This window comes from Cervus elaphus, chromosome 3 (assembly GCF_910594005.1).
Source record: "Cervus elaphus chromosome 3, mCerEla1.1, whole genome shotgun sequence".
In the NCBI taxonomy this organism is placed as follows: Eukaryota; Metazoa; Chordata; class Mammalia; order Artiodactyla; family Cervidae; genus Cervus; species Cervus elaphus.
Window position 1 is genome coordinate 32542519 of NC_057817.1, and position 16300 is coordinate 32558818.

The following is a 16300-nucleotide window of genomic DNA, read 5'->3' on the forward strand; positions in this document are numbered from 1 at the left end:
ATTGAAATGTAATTTTATAAAAATAACACTTTTACCAAATATATTTAAATTAAGACTAATTTGCTGCAAAATAAGTTTGGTTTAAAAATTTAACATTTATTGAAACCTAACTTTTTAAAAATAACACCTTTACCAAACATATTTAATTAAGACTAATTTGTTGCAAAATAAGCTTGGTTTAAGAAAAAAACTTGACCTGATAATCTATATAAATATAATTGATTATATAGGCTTTCACCATATTAAAATTTTTAATAAGGAGTTTTAAACTGAAGCTTAAAAAAAAAAACCTCTTAGGGCTAGGAAGCTTACACCAAGGGCTTATTACATGTTTTACCTACAGATCTAAGTGAATTTCTCCCTTTACAAAGTCCTCAAAAATACCTTGAGGTTTTTGTACCTGTTGGTGAGGTAGCTTTCCTAATTTATCTGAGAAAGTTGCTGAAAACCTAAGAGTTTACAATCTTTGGAGGGAGCAGATAGAGAAAAAAGATTAATGTCTTAACTTTGCTTACAAAAGTATGATTACCAAATTACTATAAGTCATAATTAATTTGAGGGGAAGTTTTTCCTTACATCTGGAAAACACAGATTCAACCCAGTAATTATTTAGGCAGAAACCATGAAAATTATAATCATCTTTACCAGTGTACTCAGCCCTTTTGTTAACTTACTTTTTCTTAACAGTTTATGAAGCCATCAGGTTTCTCATTAGGATTTTTAAATTTCTTACCCAGTTCAGCATTATGGTCTGAAAGTTAGAAACTTATATTTATTTAAAAGTTTTTTTTTGTTAATCTTTTTGAAGAGGAAGCATTTTTTTGCAAAGGCATCAGAATAAAACCATAACTGCATATCAACAAAAGACTTAAGTCACATTTAAATTTGATTACAATACAATCGACAAAATAACTTGGTTACTGCTGTGATATACAACACTTGCAGATAATAACTAGAATTATGACTGATAACATTTTACCAGGATATGTCAGCATTTTAGGAACTCCATATAAATTTTAGAATATTTATATTAATAACATTTACCATACAATATAACCTGAGATTTATTACTCATTTTATAATACTTCCCATGTAATTTAACATAGCAAATGAACCTAATTAGTTGAATATCTCTCATTGGGATGTTTCAGGAGCACTGTGAAGCATCCCAAAGTTAGCTAGAGGTCAAAAAGACTTCATTAGGATTTGATTTATGAAATTTTGTCAAAGAATATTAAAAGGATTTAGAACAATTAGTCAGTTAAGATCATAAGTTACTGTAAAACAATAGTTATTTACTTAGCCAAAGTAACAATAAGAGATTTCAAAGGTATATACAGAGCAGCTAGCTTAAAAGTAAAAAATTTAAAATCTGATATTAAAGGCAGTTGAACATTTTAAGAAAACTTGTACCATGCACAAAATTTTTTTTTTCGGGGTCCACTTTCCACAAACCTTTTTTCAACCATCACTTAATTTGCCCATCCAAAAACAGTCACCTGTAACTCAGATCTATTTCCTTCTTTTAAAATAAAATGCAATTCCACTCCTCACACCTTCTTTACTGAAAACACAAATCCTACTTTACTTAAGGAACCATGAACTGACCTTTATATTAGCATTTATATTAGCACTGTGAGCATAAATACCAGTGATAGTTTAAAAAAAAAAATCTGCTTTCTTACAGAGAACATCTTAGGATGGCACCAAACATATTTATTAATAGTTGAAATATCTCCAGTTTTTCTGTAAGAGGAAGCCAGTATATAGTTATTAATGTTTTGTATCTTATTTTATTTGGGAGTGACCTAGATGTTCAATGGGCTTCCCTGGTGGCTCAAAAGGTAAAGCGTCTGTCTGCAATGCTGGAGACCTGGGTTCGATCCCTGGGTCGGGAAGATCCCCTGGAGAAGGAAATGGCAACCCTCTCCAGTACTCTTGCCTGGAAAATCCCATGGACAGAGGAGCCTGGTAGGCTACAGTCTACGGGGTCGCAAAGAGCAGACATGACTGAGCGACTTTACTTACTAGATGTTCAATAAACTTCCTTTACTTAATTTAGCACAGCCCTAGAAATTTAATTTAGCAAAATTTAGAAAGACTAAATAGAAATCTTTAAAGCACAATTATTTTTAGTAGAAGTTATTTAAAGCTTTTATTTTACTTACATTTTCTGTCCTTAAAAGTTTCTTTACACTGAGTTTCTTTCCTTGCTAACAAAATTGCAACAGATATAATAAGATTTTATTTAGTTATGCTAAACCTAGGCACAATGAAAGTATTATAATGGATTATTATATTGATGACTTTAAAATATGTTTATATTAGATTGACAAACTTTAACATTAATACCAGGTACTAATTTAATATTGGATATTTTTCAGTTTATATGAAACTGAAACTTATTTAGTTTAATTTTCTTTTTTTTCTTTTTGGTAAAGATTTTTTATTTTTTCTTAATATATATTTATTTTATTGAGGTATCGTTGACTTGCAATGTTTCAGGTATATAGCAAGGTGATTTACTTAACGTGTGTGTGTGTTAGTTGCTTGAGTTGTGTCCAACTCTTTGCGACTCCATGAACTGTAGCCCACCACGCTCCCCTGTCCATGGAATTCTCCAGGCCAGAATACTGGAGTGGGTTGCCATGCCCTTCTCCAGGGGATCTTCCTGACCCAGGGATCGAACCCAGGTCTCCCACATTGCAAGCAGATTCTTTACCGTTTGAGCTACCCTGGAAGCCCCAATTCAGTTACACATATACACATATATTATTTTTGAAATTATTTTCCATTATAGATTATTACAAGATATTGACTATAGTTCCTTAAGCTATAAAGTAAACCTTTGTTTCTTGTTGCATATCTAGTTTTTTAAAATGAGAAATCTAGCATTCTATTCATACTTTGTCAAACAAGTGGGATCAAAATGTCATAAATTTTTCAGCTAGGCAAAAATTCATAGTTTTTTCTAAAATATATATTATATACATACTTTATATATATATTTGTATACAAAAGCTTTTTTTACTATTCTTGATAAAGGCTTGAGTAAGAACGTTAAAAAAAAGAAGAGATGGAGAAATTGAAAAAAATGAAATGGGAGCACTGAATATGAAACAGGAAAAGTGAAACAAGCTAGATAAAAGTAAAAGATCATCATATAGTCCAGTTGTTTTTAAACATGGTTGCTCACTAGAAACACATCTAGAGCTCTGGAGAAAAAGAAGCAATACCCGGGCATTTGTATTTTTCAAAAAAGTTCTGATATGCATATGGGTTTTAAAAAGTGATTATAAAAAAAAAGTGATTATAGGTTTTTCCATTAGATCCTAGTTTTGGTGATATAGAGGTCTATTATTTTTCTGTTGACCAATCATGACACAATGGTCTTAAGAGATTAATAGTTACATAATCACAATAGCAAAAAATGCTTATCGGTTTTCACAATAGCCAGACAAAAAATAAAAAATAATTATGATTACAAGCCATAATGGGATAATGATTAACCTAACAATATAAAATACTTGCATACAATTTGGGGAGTCAAGCAGAGTGATGTGGTAAATGGAATTGCATAAATGCATGTGTATTCGTCTTCCCAGCCAATCTATGTCTTTTGGTTGGTGCCTTTGGTAATTATCAATGTGTATCTCATTACAGTTTTCTTAATTGTCTTGGGTTTATTTTCTGTAGGTCTTTTCCATCTCTTGTGTTTCCTGTCTAAAGAAGTTCCTTTAACATTTGTTCTACAGCTGGTTTGGTGATGCTGAATTTTCTTAACTTTTGCTTATCTGGAAAATTTGATTTCTCCATCAAATCTGAATGAGAGTCTTTCTGGGTAGAGTGTTCTAGGTTGTAGGTTCTTCCCTTTCATGACTTTAAATATATCATGCCATTCCCTTCTGGCTTGTAGAGTTTCTGCTGAGACATCAGCTGATAGCCTAATGGGAGTTCCCTTATATGTTATTTGTTGTTTTTTCCTTGTTGCTTTTAATATTTTACCTCTGTCTTTATTTTTTGTCAGTTTGATTACTATGTGTCTTGGTGGGTTCCTCCCTGGGTTTTTCAGCTTGAAGTGAAGTGAAAGTCGCTCAGTCATGTCCGACTCTTTGCGACCCTGTGGACTACACAGTCCAGGGAATTCTCCAGGCCAAATACTGGAGTGGGTAGCCTTTCCCTTCTCCAAGGGATCTTCCAACCCAGGGATAGAACCCAGTTCTCTCGCATTGTAGGCAGATTCTTTACCACTGAGCCATAAGGGAAGCCCACTTTTTCTTTTATTTACAATTTTCTTATATTTTTTTCAGCTAAATTTTCTTGTATTTAAAATTGTTTGATTTGTAAATGTTTACTTTTTTCTGGGCCAATAAAGTTGAGCTCATTTACAAATTAACTTCGGCAATACTGTCCAAATGTTAGGGGAAGAACACTAACTAAAACCGCCCACCTTGGCCAGGCACCATAATAACCATTTACATGAGTTATTTTATCACAGGAGTTCCTAGTAAGGAACATGGAACTGATACGCCACCACCAACCAGAAGAGTTCAGGAAAGGTCAAAAGGAGACACCGTGTGTCTGACCACCTCCCAGAATCCTTTTTGCTGGCATCCATCTTGGCTGAGCAACGCATGTGCCACCAGGAAGGACTCTTGAGTCAGAATGACTGGCCAAAGAAAATCCAGAAACTAATTCCATTATCATCAAACCCGAGACTGTGAGCCATGAGGCAGAGCAGTTCTCCTAGGTTCCCTTACCCCACTGCTCTCCACCAGGGTGCCCTTTCCAATAAAATCTCTTTCTTTGTCAGCTCATTTGTCTCTTCAGACAATTCATTTCTGAGTGTGAGATGAGAACCCACTTCTGGGCCCTGGAAGGTGTCCCCCATCCTGCAACACAAAGACAAAGAAAGACACATACTGAGACATACATATATTCAGACAGACACGGCAAGAGATCTGGCTGTATTTTTTTAACTTAGTTTGAATTAGGTATCTTAATATAAAACTCACTAACTTATAAGAAAGATTTTAAAATGCTTTCTCTGTTCTGTTTTGCTTTTTTCAGTTTTAGGATTTAGAGATGGCCTGGGTGGCACAGTGGTAAAGAATCTGCATGCCAATGCAGGAGACACAAGAGATGTGGGTTCAATCCCTCCCCTGGAGAAGGAAATGGCAACCCACTCCAGTATTCTTCCCTGGAAAATTCCATGGACAGAGGAGGTCTGGTGGACTGCAGACCATGGGGTTGCAAAAAGTGGGACATGACTGAAAACACATGCACAAGTCATAGATAAGGTAAGTGATCATGTTCTCCTCATTTGGACTTATTCCTCTAGGCATCTGTGTGTGGGTGTGTGCCCATGCTCAATGGTGTCTGACTCTTTGAAATATTATGGACTGAAGCCCACCAGGCTCCTCTCTCCATGGGATTGCCCAGGCAAGAATACTGGAGTGGGTTGCCATTTCCTCCTCCAGGGGATCTTTCTGCCCAGGTACCAAACCCACACCTCCTGCATTGGCAGAAGGATTCTTTATCACTTGAGCCACTTGGGAAGCCCATATTCCCTCAGTACATACATATATATATTTATATATATATATTTTTTCAAGCCAACTTTCTCTACTGGTTGGAATTCCAATCAGTAGAGAAAGTTAGCTTGAAAAAAAAAAAAAAGGAGATCAGTCCTAGGTGTTCATTGGAAGGACTGTTGTTGAAGCTGAAACTCCAATATTTTGGCTACCTGATGCGAAGAGCTGACTCATTTGAAAAGACCCTGATGCTGGGAAAGATTGAGGGCAGGAGGAGAAGGGGATGACAGAGGATGAGATGGCATCACTGACACAATGGACGTGGGTTTGGATGGACTCCGGGAGTTGGTGATGGACAGGGAGGCCTGGCGTGCTGAGGTTCACGGGGTTGCAAAGAGTCAGACATGACTGAGCGACTGAACTGAACTGAAACTGGTTGGGGGTTGGTTAACCTTTGACTGGCATTGTGCACTTATACTGGTGCAATTAAAGGTTGATAACTTTTATAGATACCCCCTTTTCTTTCTTTTAATGGTTCTGAAAAGTTGGTCAGCCAGTGTAACAAGCATTAATGTGTAACACAGACAAACCTAGATTGTTTTCTTTTGACTAGAGTAGCCAAATCCTCATCTAAGCCTTCTAAGAGGCAGACTAGTAGAGGTGATGGAATTTCAATTGAGCTATTTCAAATCCTAAAAGATGATGCTGTGAAAGTGCTGCACTCAATATGCCAGCAAATTTGGAAAACTCATCAGTGGCCACAGGACTGGAAAAGGTCAGTTTTCATTCCAATCTCAAAGAAAGGCAATGCTAAAGAAGGCTCAAACTACCACACAATTGCACTCATCTCACACGCTAGTAAAGTAATGCTCAAAATTCTCCAAGCCAGGCTTCAACAATATGTGAACCGTGAACTTCCAGATGTTCAAGCTGGATTTAGAAAAGGCAGAGGAATCACAGATCAAATTGCCAACATCTGCTGGATCATCAAAAAAGCAGGAGAGTTCCAGAAAAACATCTACTGCTTTATTGACTACACCAAAGCCTTTGACTGTGTGGATCACAACTGTGGAAAATTGTGAAAGAGATGGGAATACCAGACCACCTGACCTGCCTCTTGAGAAATCTGTATGCAGATTAAGAAGCAACAGTTAGAATTGGACCTGGAACAACAGTACTGGTTGCAAATAGGAAAAGGAGTATGTCAAGGCTGTATATCATCACTGTGCTTATTTAATTTATATGCAGAGTACATCATGAGAAATGCTGGGCTGGATGAAGCACAAGCTGGAATCAACATTGCTGGGAGAAATATCAATAATCTCCGATATGCAGAAGATACCACCCTTACGGCAGAAAGTGAAGAAGAACTAAAGAGCCTCTTGATGAAAGTGAAAGAGAGTGAAAAAGTTGGCTTAAAACTCAACATTCAGAAAACTAAGATCTTAGCATCTGGTCCCATCACTTCATGGGAAATAGATGGGGAAACAGTGGAAACAGTGGCAGACTTTCTTGGGGGGGCTCCAAAGTCACTGCAGATGGTGATTGCAGCCATGAAATTAAAAGACGCTTACTCCTTGGAAGGAAAGTTATGACCAACCTAGACATCATATTAAAAAGCAGAGACATTACTTTGCCAACAAAGGCCCATGTAGTCAAGGCTATGGTTTTTCCAGTAGTCATGTATGGATGTGAGAGTTGGACTATAAAGAAAGCTAAGCACTGAAGAATTGATGTTTTTGAACTGTGGTGTTGGAGAAGACGCTTGAGAGTCCCTTGGACTGCAAGGAGATCCAACCAGTCCATCCTAAAGAAGATCAGTCCTGGGTGTTCATTGGACGGACTGATGCTGAAGCTGAAACTCCAGTACTTTGGCCACCTGATGTGAAGAGTTGACTCATTTGAAAAGACCCTGATGCTGGGAAAGATTGAAGGCGGTAGGAGAAAGGGACAACCGAGGATGAGATGGTTGGAGGGCTTCACTGACTCAATGGACATGAGTTTGAGTGGACTTCGGGAGTTGGTGATGGACAGGGAGGCCTGGTGTGCTGCAGTTCACGGGGTTGCAAAGAGTTGGACACGACCAAGCGACTAAGCTGAACTGAACTGAAGAGGCAGACTTAAGTAAAGGATCATTTTGGTGGTTAGAGAATGACTTAGATGTCAAGTCAGAATATTGTTTCAAAGTTTTTGTTTTGTTTTAATCCTCCTTTCCTGGGGACAGGGGAGCAGCAGGAGGTAGAAGAGTTGGGAGAGATAAAAAAGAGAGAGACAGCATCTGGCCAAGCAATTCAGATTGAAGAAAATATGAGAGTGAGAGACAGAATCAGTGACAGACTGTTAGCAGCCTTTTTTTGTTCTGCAGTTTTAAGAGAAGCTTCTAGATACCAATCAAAGTAAGCATTCCATCCAGTCTGTTTGACATTATGACCAGCTTTTTCTAACTCTGTGCCCGTAAATATTAATTTTGGAATATCAAAAGAACTCCAATTTGGTCATTTTTGGTTGGGATCTCTTTTAGTATAATTTCCCCAAATAAGTAAGTACTTGCAAGTATAAGTTTTGTACATACATAACCCTGGCTGAGGTTTTAGTTAAGAGGCTGGCTGTCTGATGCCCCTTGTAAAAGCATCAGATCAGCCTCTTAAGTGACCATTCAGCACCGACAAGTCAGTCTCCTACAGCTGAGCAAACCCTGGTATCTTTCAACCAGCCCCCACCAGTATATTTTAATGGAATGTGTATTCCTTGGCCAAGCCCAAGCCAGTATCTTTCCCCTGGATGATGGGTGGGGGTGGTATTCTCCTAGTATCTTTCAACCAGCACCCGCTCAAAGTGTCTTTCACTTCCAACTGGTCATATATTCCTCAGTATCTTTCTACCGAGCCCCACTCAGTGTTTCCACACTGAGTTTCCACACTGGATTTCCACACTGAGTTTCCACACTCAGTGGGTATGCCCCAGTATCTTTCAACTGGGCCACCTGCAGTATCTGTCAGCTGAGAAGAGGGCAGGTTATCTGCTCCACTACCAAATAAAACTCAGGATCATCAACCAATACCGGAAATCTGAGAGCCAGGAGATACTTACCCAATTTGTCTGGACTGTCCAAGGAGGCAGATGGGCAGATGGTGCCAAGGCTCTAGTTCCTCGAAGAGTTTAGGTGAAGGGAAGTCCATTCTGGGTCCCTTCGTCAGTTGCCATAACTGTTCACTTAAAGGAAATTGCAACATGAGAATTGCGAGTTAAGCTTTATTTGGGGCAAAATGAGGACTACAGCCTGGGGGAGCAGTTTCTCAGGGCTATCTGAGATGCTGTCTCCTGGACTGCAGTCCTCATTTTGCCCCAAATAAAACTTAACTTGCAACTCTCACATTCTGCATTTTTTAAAAGTTGACATTCCCTTTCCTTGCTGCTATGGCTGGGCTCCAGGACTACAATGGAAGGATATATTTTGCTCTAATAGCAGTTGATTATCTAGCACTTACTGTGACCAGACCTGGTGCTAAGCACTTTTCATCGAAGGGGATCAGAAGATGCCAGTTTGGTATAAGGATTATTTTGAGCTGAAAGCAACTGAGATGTAGCAGATGTGGAAAGACTTCTCTGTTCTTCCTTGTCTGCCTGAAAGCAGGGCACCAATTTCCCATTATGAAGGTGTCCTCCCCCACCAAGAAGGGAAGAGTAACTCTAATCTCTGGAGATGGAGAGTGACATCAAGATGAGTCTGCATAGACAGACCTTATTAAAACACCCCTTATCTTCCATTAGTTCCCCCATATATCTCCTAGTTACTTCCCCACAGTTTATCATCCCCTGAAGCTCAAGTCTCCTTTCCTTTGTTAAAATGGGTGTATAAGACCCCAAGTCTAACCAATTCTTTGAGTTTCACTTCTCTTCTGTGAACTCATATAAATATTAATAAAAAAATTTTCTTTTCTCCTTTTAATCTACTTTTCATTAGTTTAATATTGCACAGCCCCAGGCAGTAAACCTAAGAGAGTAAAGAAAAAGGTTTTCCTCTCTGACAAAATATATCATCATGTCTTTGAATCCTCATCCCTCTCAGTAAAGAAGGTTCTATTATCCCAGCATGAAAAGTGAAAGTGAAGAGTGTTAGTAGCGTCTGACTCTTTGTGACCCCATGGACTGTAGTCTGCCAGACTCCTCTGTTCATGGAATTCTCCAGGCAAGAATACAGGAGTGGGTTGCTATTCCCTTCTACAGGGGATATTCCTGACCTAGGGATTGAACCTAGGTCTCCTGCATTGCAAGCAGACTCCTTACCATCTGATCATCTGAGCCACCAAGGAAGCCCCAGCATACTGATACAGAAACTGACCTAAGAAATGTTAAGGAACTGATCCAAGGTCAAGTAGCTAATAGGGAGCAGGTCCAGAATTAAAAGACTCAGGTCTATATGACTACACAGCCTCTTCATCTAACAATTATGCTGTAATCCCAGCATGATGGTAAGATAGTCTAACAGTGCCAGTAGACACAGATTAGGGTGCCAGGAACCCTGTAACCTAATACTGTCCTGCCACTATCAACAATAAAGGTAATCATGTAAATGTTTGTGCTGTTTTCTGTTCTGTTATTGTTCAGTCACTCAGTCGTGTCCAACTCTTTGAGACCCCATGGTCTCAAAGCATGCCAGGCTTCCCTGTCCTTCACCATCTTCCGGAGCTTGCTCAAACTCACGTCCATTGAGTCGGTGATGCCATCCAACCATCTCATCCTCTGTCGTCCCCTTCTCCTCCTGCCTTCAATCCTTCCCAGCGTCAGGGTCTTTTCAAATGAGTCAGTTCTTCGCATCAGGTGGCCAAAGTATTGGAGTTTCAGCTTCAGCCTCAGTCCTTCCAATGAATATTCAGGACTGATCTCCTTTAGGATGGACTGGTTGGATCTCCTTGCAGTCCAAGGGACTCTCAAGAGTCTTCTCCAACACCACAGTTCAAAAGCATCAATTCTTCGGCACTCAGCCCTCTTTATGGTCCAACTGTCAAACCTGTACATGACTAAATTGCATGAGACAAAGTATGGCTTTGGATTATGGGCTGAATTTTATTTCCTCCAAAATTCTTATGCTGAAGTCTTAACTCCGAACACCTTAGAATGCTATTTTATTTGGAGATAAGATCTTTAAAGAGGTAATTAAATTGAAAGAAAGTAATCGGGTGAGTCCTAATCTAATCTGACCAGCATCCCTTTAAGAAGATGAAATAAAGACACAGATTTACATAGAAGAAAGACCATGTGAAGACAACCAACTATACACCCAGTGGAGAGGCCTTAGAAGAAATTACTCCCGTAATACCTTGATCTCAGGCTTCTATCCTCCAGAATTGTGGGAAAAGAAGTTTCTATTGTTTAAACCAGTCCATCTGTAGTACTTTGTTATGGCAGCCTTAGTAAATGAGCACAATCATATAATCTATCTGCCTTATCAACACACACTTTTAAAATTCCTGTTATGTCCTAGGCGCTATTCTAATTTCCTTTATCTATCTTGAAATAGCAATGATTACTACCTTCCAGTAGTGAGCCCACAAGCCAAACCACAGATATTTAAATTCTGTGGTTACCAGAAAATGAAACAGAGGTCCTTTCAGTTCTGTTAAATGCAAAACAAATACCTATGCACCCAGGTGTGGACTGCAAGGGCTGCATTTGACATGAACCAAGTTGGTCAACTGCTTTAATTTGAAAAAGGAAAAGTAAGCAGCAGATCTCCTGCTGATGGCCTTATTTTGAGCAGGTGAATACTCTCTTCTTAGTGTGTAACTCAGCTGGCTCAGACTTGACAAAACTGCAATGACCAACTTACTGTTTGCATGCATGCTAAGTTGTTTCAGTTGTGTGTGACTCTTTGCGACCCTATGGACTGTAGCCCTCCAGGCTCCTCTGTTCATGGGCTTCTCTAGGCAAGAATACTGGAGTGGGTTGCCATGCCCTCCTCCAGGAGGTCTTCGTGACCCAGAGATCAGATCCACATCTCTATATCTATTGCAATGGAAGGTGGGTTTTTTTAAATCACTAGGGCCACCTGGGAACCACCCAACTTACTATTTACCCAATCTCAAAGCACTAAGCCACTGAAGGAGGCCCCATGGAGAGCCATCTCTGATAGAGAAGATGAGAAGAGGGTCAACTGAACTCCCCAGCTTATGTGGAGAAGGTTCAGGAGAATGTTGTGGGTGAGATGAGGTGGGAAGAAAAGATGGAGAGAGACACATTAGCTATGGCAGGAGAGAAATGTAAAGAAATGGTAGAGACATTTAGAAAGGTTTTTTGGTGTGCGATGTTACAGCCTAGAGATCTCTTCAAGAAAATTAGAGATACCAAGGGAATATTTCATGCAAAGATGGGCACAGTAAAGGACAGAAATGGTATGGACCTGATAGAAGCAGAAGGTATTAAGAAGAGGTGGAAAGAACACACAGAACTGTACATAAAAGATCTTCATGACCCAGATAACCATGATGGTGTGATCATTCACACTCACCTAGAGCCAGACATCCTAGAATATGAAGTCAGGTGGGCCTTAGGAAGCATCACTACAAACAAAGCTGGTGGAGGTGATGGAATTCCAGTTGAGCTATTTCAAATCCTAAAAGAGGATGGTGTGAAAGTGCTGCACTCAGTATGTCAGCAAATGTGGAAAACTCAGCAGTGGCCACAGGACTGGAAAAGGTCAGTTTTCATTCCAATCCCAAAGAAAGGCAATGCCAAAGAATGCTCAAACTACCACACAATTGCACTCATCTCACATGCTAGTAAAGTAATGCTTAAAATTCTCCAAGCCAGGCTTCAACAATATGTGAACCGTGAACTTCCAGATGTTCAAGCTGGTTTTAGAAAAGGCAGAGGAACCAGAGATCAAATTGCCAACATCTGCTGGATCATCGAAAAAGCAAGATAGTTCCAGAAAAACATCTATTTCTGCTTTATTGACTATACGAAAGCCTTTGACTGTGTGGATCACAATAAGCTGTGGAAAATTGTGAAAGAGATGGGAATACCAGACCACCTGACCTCCCTCTTGAGAAACCTGTATGCAGATTAAGAAGCAACAATTAGAAATGGACGTGGAACAACAGACTGGTTCTGAATAGGAAAAGGAGGACGTCAAGGCTGTATACTGTCACCCTGCTTATTTAACTTATATGTAGAGTACATCATGGGAAATGCTGGGCTGGATGAAGCCCAAGCTGGGATCAAGATTGCCGGGAGAAATATCAATAATCTCAGATATGCAGATGACACCATCCTTATGGGAGAAACCAAAGAAGAGCTAAAGAGTCTTTTGATGAAAGTGAAAGAGGAGAGGGAAAAGTTGACTTAAAACTCAACATTCAGAAAACTAAGATCATGGCATTTGGTCCCATCACTTCATTGCAAATAGGTAGGGAAACAGTAGAAACAGTAAGAGACTTTATTTTTGGGGGGCTCCAAAATCACTGCAGATGGTGATTGCAGCCATGAAATTAAAAGACGCTTGCTCCTTGGAAAAAAAGCCATGACCAACCTAAATAGCATATTAAAAAGCAGAGACATTACTTTGCCAACAAAGGTCCGTCTAGTCAAGGCTATGGTTTTTCCAGTAGTCATGTATGGATGTGAGAGTTGGACCACAAGGAAAGCTGAGCACCGAAGAATTGATGTTTTTGAACTGTGATGTTGAAGAAGATTCTTTGGAGTTCCTTGGACTGCAAGGAGATCCAACCAGTCCATCTTAAAGGAGATCAGTCCTGAATATTCATTGGAAGGACTGAGGCTGAAGCTGAAACTCCAATACTTTGGCCACCTTATGCGAAGAGCTGACTCATTTGAAAAGACCCTGATGCTGGGAAAGATTGAAGGCAGGAGGAGAAGGGGATGACCGAGGATGAGATGGTTGGATGGCATCACTGACTCAACTGACATGAGTTTGAGTGGACTCCATGAGCTAGTGATGGACAGGGAGGCCTGGCGTGCTGCCACCCATGGGGTCGCTAAGAGTCAGACATGACTGAGTGACTGAATTGAACTGAACTGTGACATACAGATTCCTCTTTAATCTGTGTACAAAAACATTAATAAAGCTCTTCCTTGTTGAAGGGTGCACTGGCTATCAGCCTGTTGACTCTGGACCCATTCCCTGCCTGTGCTCTCTCTGACTGTCTTGAGCTATGAGGTCCAGGCGCTCTTGACCACCAACTCTATATTAGGTTTGCCAGTGAGAGGCACTGGTGGAGACTGGAGTTTGGGAAGAAAGGAGAAGTTAAGGTATTTCTCATCTTTTCGTCTGTATTGGGAGGCATGCCTGGCAGCAGCTGCAACTCCTATATATTAATAACTCCAGCTCTTGCCCTAATAGAGCCCTGATGATTCTAGGGTTTACTGAGTGGTCCCAGCTCCTGGGCTCAGGAAACACTACCTTTTCTATTTATTCTTCTAGCCCAAAGACTGGGTAGTGGCTTCCCAGTTGCTGATTTGGGAGCTGCCTCATCTACCTAGGTTGATCTTTCAACTCCTCTAAGACTTTTATAACTAATTCCCTCTGTTTAATGCCCTCTGTTTAATAACCCTGGTGTGGATTTTGTTTTCCTGGCAGACCCTGGTTGATACAGAGGAGAGACATCTTTTCCCTTGGTTTCTATAATGAGCATTTCTCTAAACACAGGCTTTGTCTCTTGTTGCCCCTTTACTTATTCCATTCCTGGGACTCTGGAGTGAGTAATCTGATTATAATTTTGGAAGAGTCACTGGGCCCGTCGGATCAGTTCTGCTTATTCCTTTTCCAAGTGAGTCTTCCAAAAGAACACAATGTCTCTCTGTACTGAAAATCTTGCCTGTGCAGGCCTGCTCTGGTCCAGCAAGTGTCTGCCTATGGGCAAGTCTGTCTAGTTTCAGCCCATTTGACCACCTGACCTAAAGCCTTGTCTTCTAGCCTGGTCTCTAGAAGTAACAGAGGTGACTCCATTTGCCTTAACTTTATTTCCTCAACTTGCTCCACATGGGAAAGAGGAATACTGTTTATTGAAGCTTCTTCTGAGACCCTAATATTATTCATCAATTGTTTCAGAACTGAGTTTATAGAGTTTTTTATTTTTTTTTTCTTTAAAGATGCTACAAGAATAGGGCAAGACCCAGAGGTGTGGGCACCTGGGCTTAAGTGATTGGCCAAAGTTCCCCTCCTCAGCAATTTTTCTGAAACTCTCCAGCTGGACTCACATGTGTTCCTGAATCAGCCCTACTTCTTGCTCACTTTCTGACTTTGCAGTCCCTCACCTGACAGGTCTAGAGCTATGCCATTGAGCGAGAATATATTTCCTTACGCCATGTTGGTGTGTCTGTCCATGAAGTTGGAATCCCACCATATGTTGTTGCTGTTATAAGCGGAGTCCTGCTGTATTTGGGTATCAGTAAAGCTGACATCTAGTGTAGGCTTCTCCTGATTTCTAGAATCACCGGTACACTGAACTCCCAATACTAGAGTCCTGCCTCTCTTACGACATGTTCTCCTGTAGTGGTCCCTGTTGTTCTCCCTGTAACCTAGCTGCTTTGGAACCATCAGCACACTTTGAATACATACACACATGCACATACACCCTTAATCCCATAGGGCATACTTTGTTCAAGTCTTTTTCTTCATAGGCTTCTCAGCTCTCATGTATATCAAGGATGCAAATACATGAACCAGGGATTATAATCTCCAAAATTCACTCTCCAGAACTATCTGAGCCTCAGCCATGACCTTGTGTTTGTGTATGTTTTAAAACTTGAGCCCCAGGAGAAATGTCCTGCCTTCTGGATACCCCTTGGACTCTTTGTCCATTCCCCATTTTATTTGATTAATTTACAGGAGTATAGTGGAAAAAATATGAGCTCTTGGAATAAAGTCAGAAAAGACTATCTTACAAAAAGAGCATATTTCTTCACAGTTCTATTTAAGTCCCATGGTGGGGCTAGCCTTCCAGGTCAATAGGTAGCTAAACTGAGGAACAGATTAGTTAAGGAACCCTTGTGCACCACTGGTGGGAATGTAAATTGGTACAACCACTATGGAAAACAGTATAGAGAATCCTCAAACAATTAAAAATAGAGCTACCATATGATCCAGCAGTTCCCTCCTGGATATTTATCTGAAGAAATGAAAACAGTAATTTGAAAAGATATATGTACCCCTATGTTCATTGTAGCATTATTTATAAGAGCCAAGATATAAGAGCAACCTAAGTGCCAATCAATAGATAAATATATACAATGGAATATCACTCAGCTATAAAAAAGAATGAAGTACTGCCGTTTGCAGCAATGTGGACACTTTTAGGGAGTATTATGTCAAGTGAAATAAGTCAGACTGAGAAAGACAAATACTGTCTGATTTCACTTATATCTGCAATCTGAAAACAAAACAAATGAAAAAACATAAAACAGAAACAGAGTTTTCGATACAGAGAACAAATTGTTGGTCTCCTGAGGGGAGGGAGGTTGGGAGAAGAAAAAAATATGTAAGGGAGATTAAGAGGTACAACTTCCCAGTTGCAAAGTGGGTGAATTACTAGTATAAAATGCACAGTGTGGAGAACATAGTAATATCTGGGTAATATCTTTGTATAGTGACATCATAACTAGACTTACTGTAGTGATCATGTTGAAATATAGAGTAGTATCAAATCACTATATAGTGTAACAAGAACTAACACAGTGTTGTAGGTCATCTACACCTCAAAACAAAACCAAACAAACCCATATAAAAGGAAATCAGATTTGTGGTC

At 39.8% G+C, this 16300-nt stretch overlaps 1 protein-coding gene across 1 annotated transcript in view; it reads right to left on the reverse strand.

The window, feature by feature from the left end:
• Positions 1-4283: 4283 nt before the first annotated feature.
• The window catches only part of PCED1B (PC-esterase domain containing 1B), a 180091-nt gene continuing 168074 nt past the window's right edge, over positions 4284-16300 (reverse strand). Inside the window, exons 7-8 of the transcript XR_006337559.1 lie at positions 8625-8747; positions 4284-4892 (exon numbers count right to left, since the gene is read on the reverse strand). The gene's annotated coding sequence lies outside the window, so the exon portion shown is untranslated. The remainder of the gene's footprint in view (positions 4893-8624; positions 8748-16300) is intronic.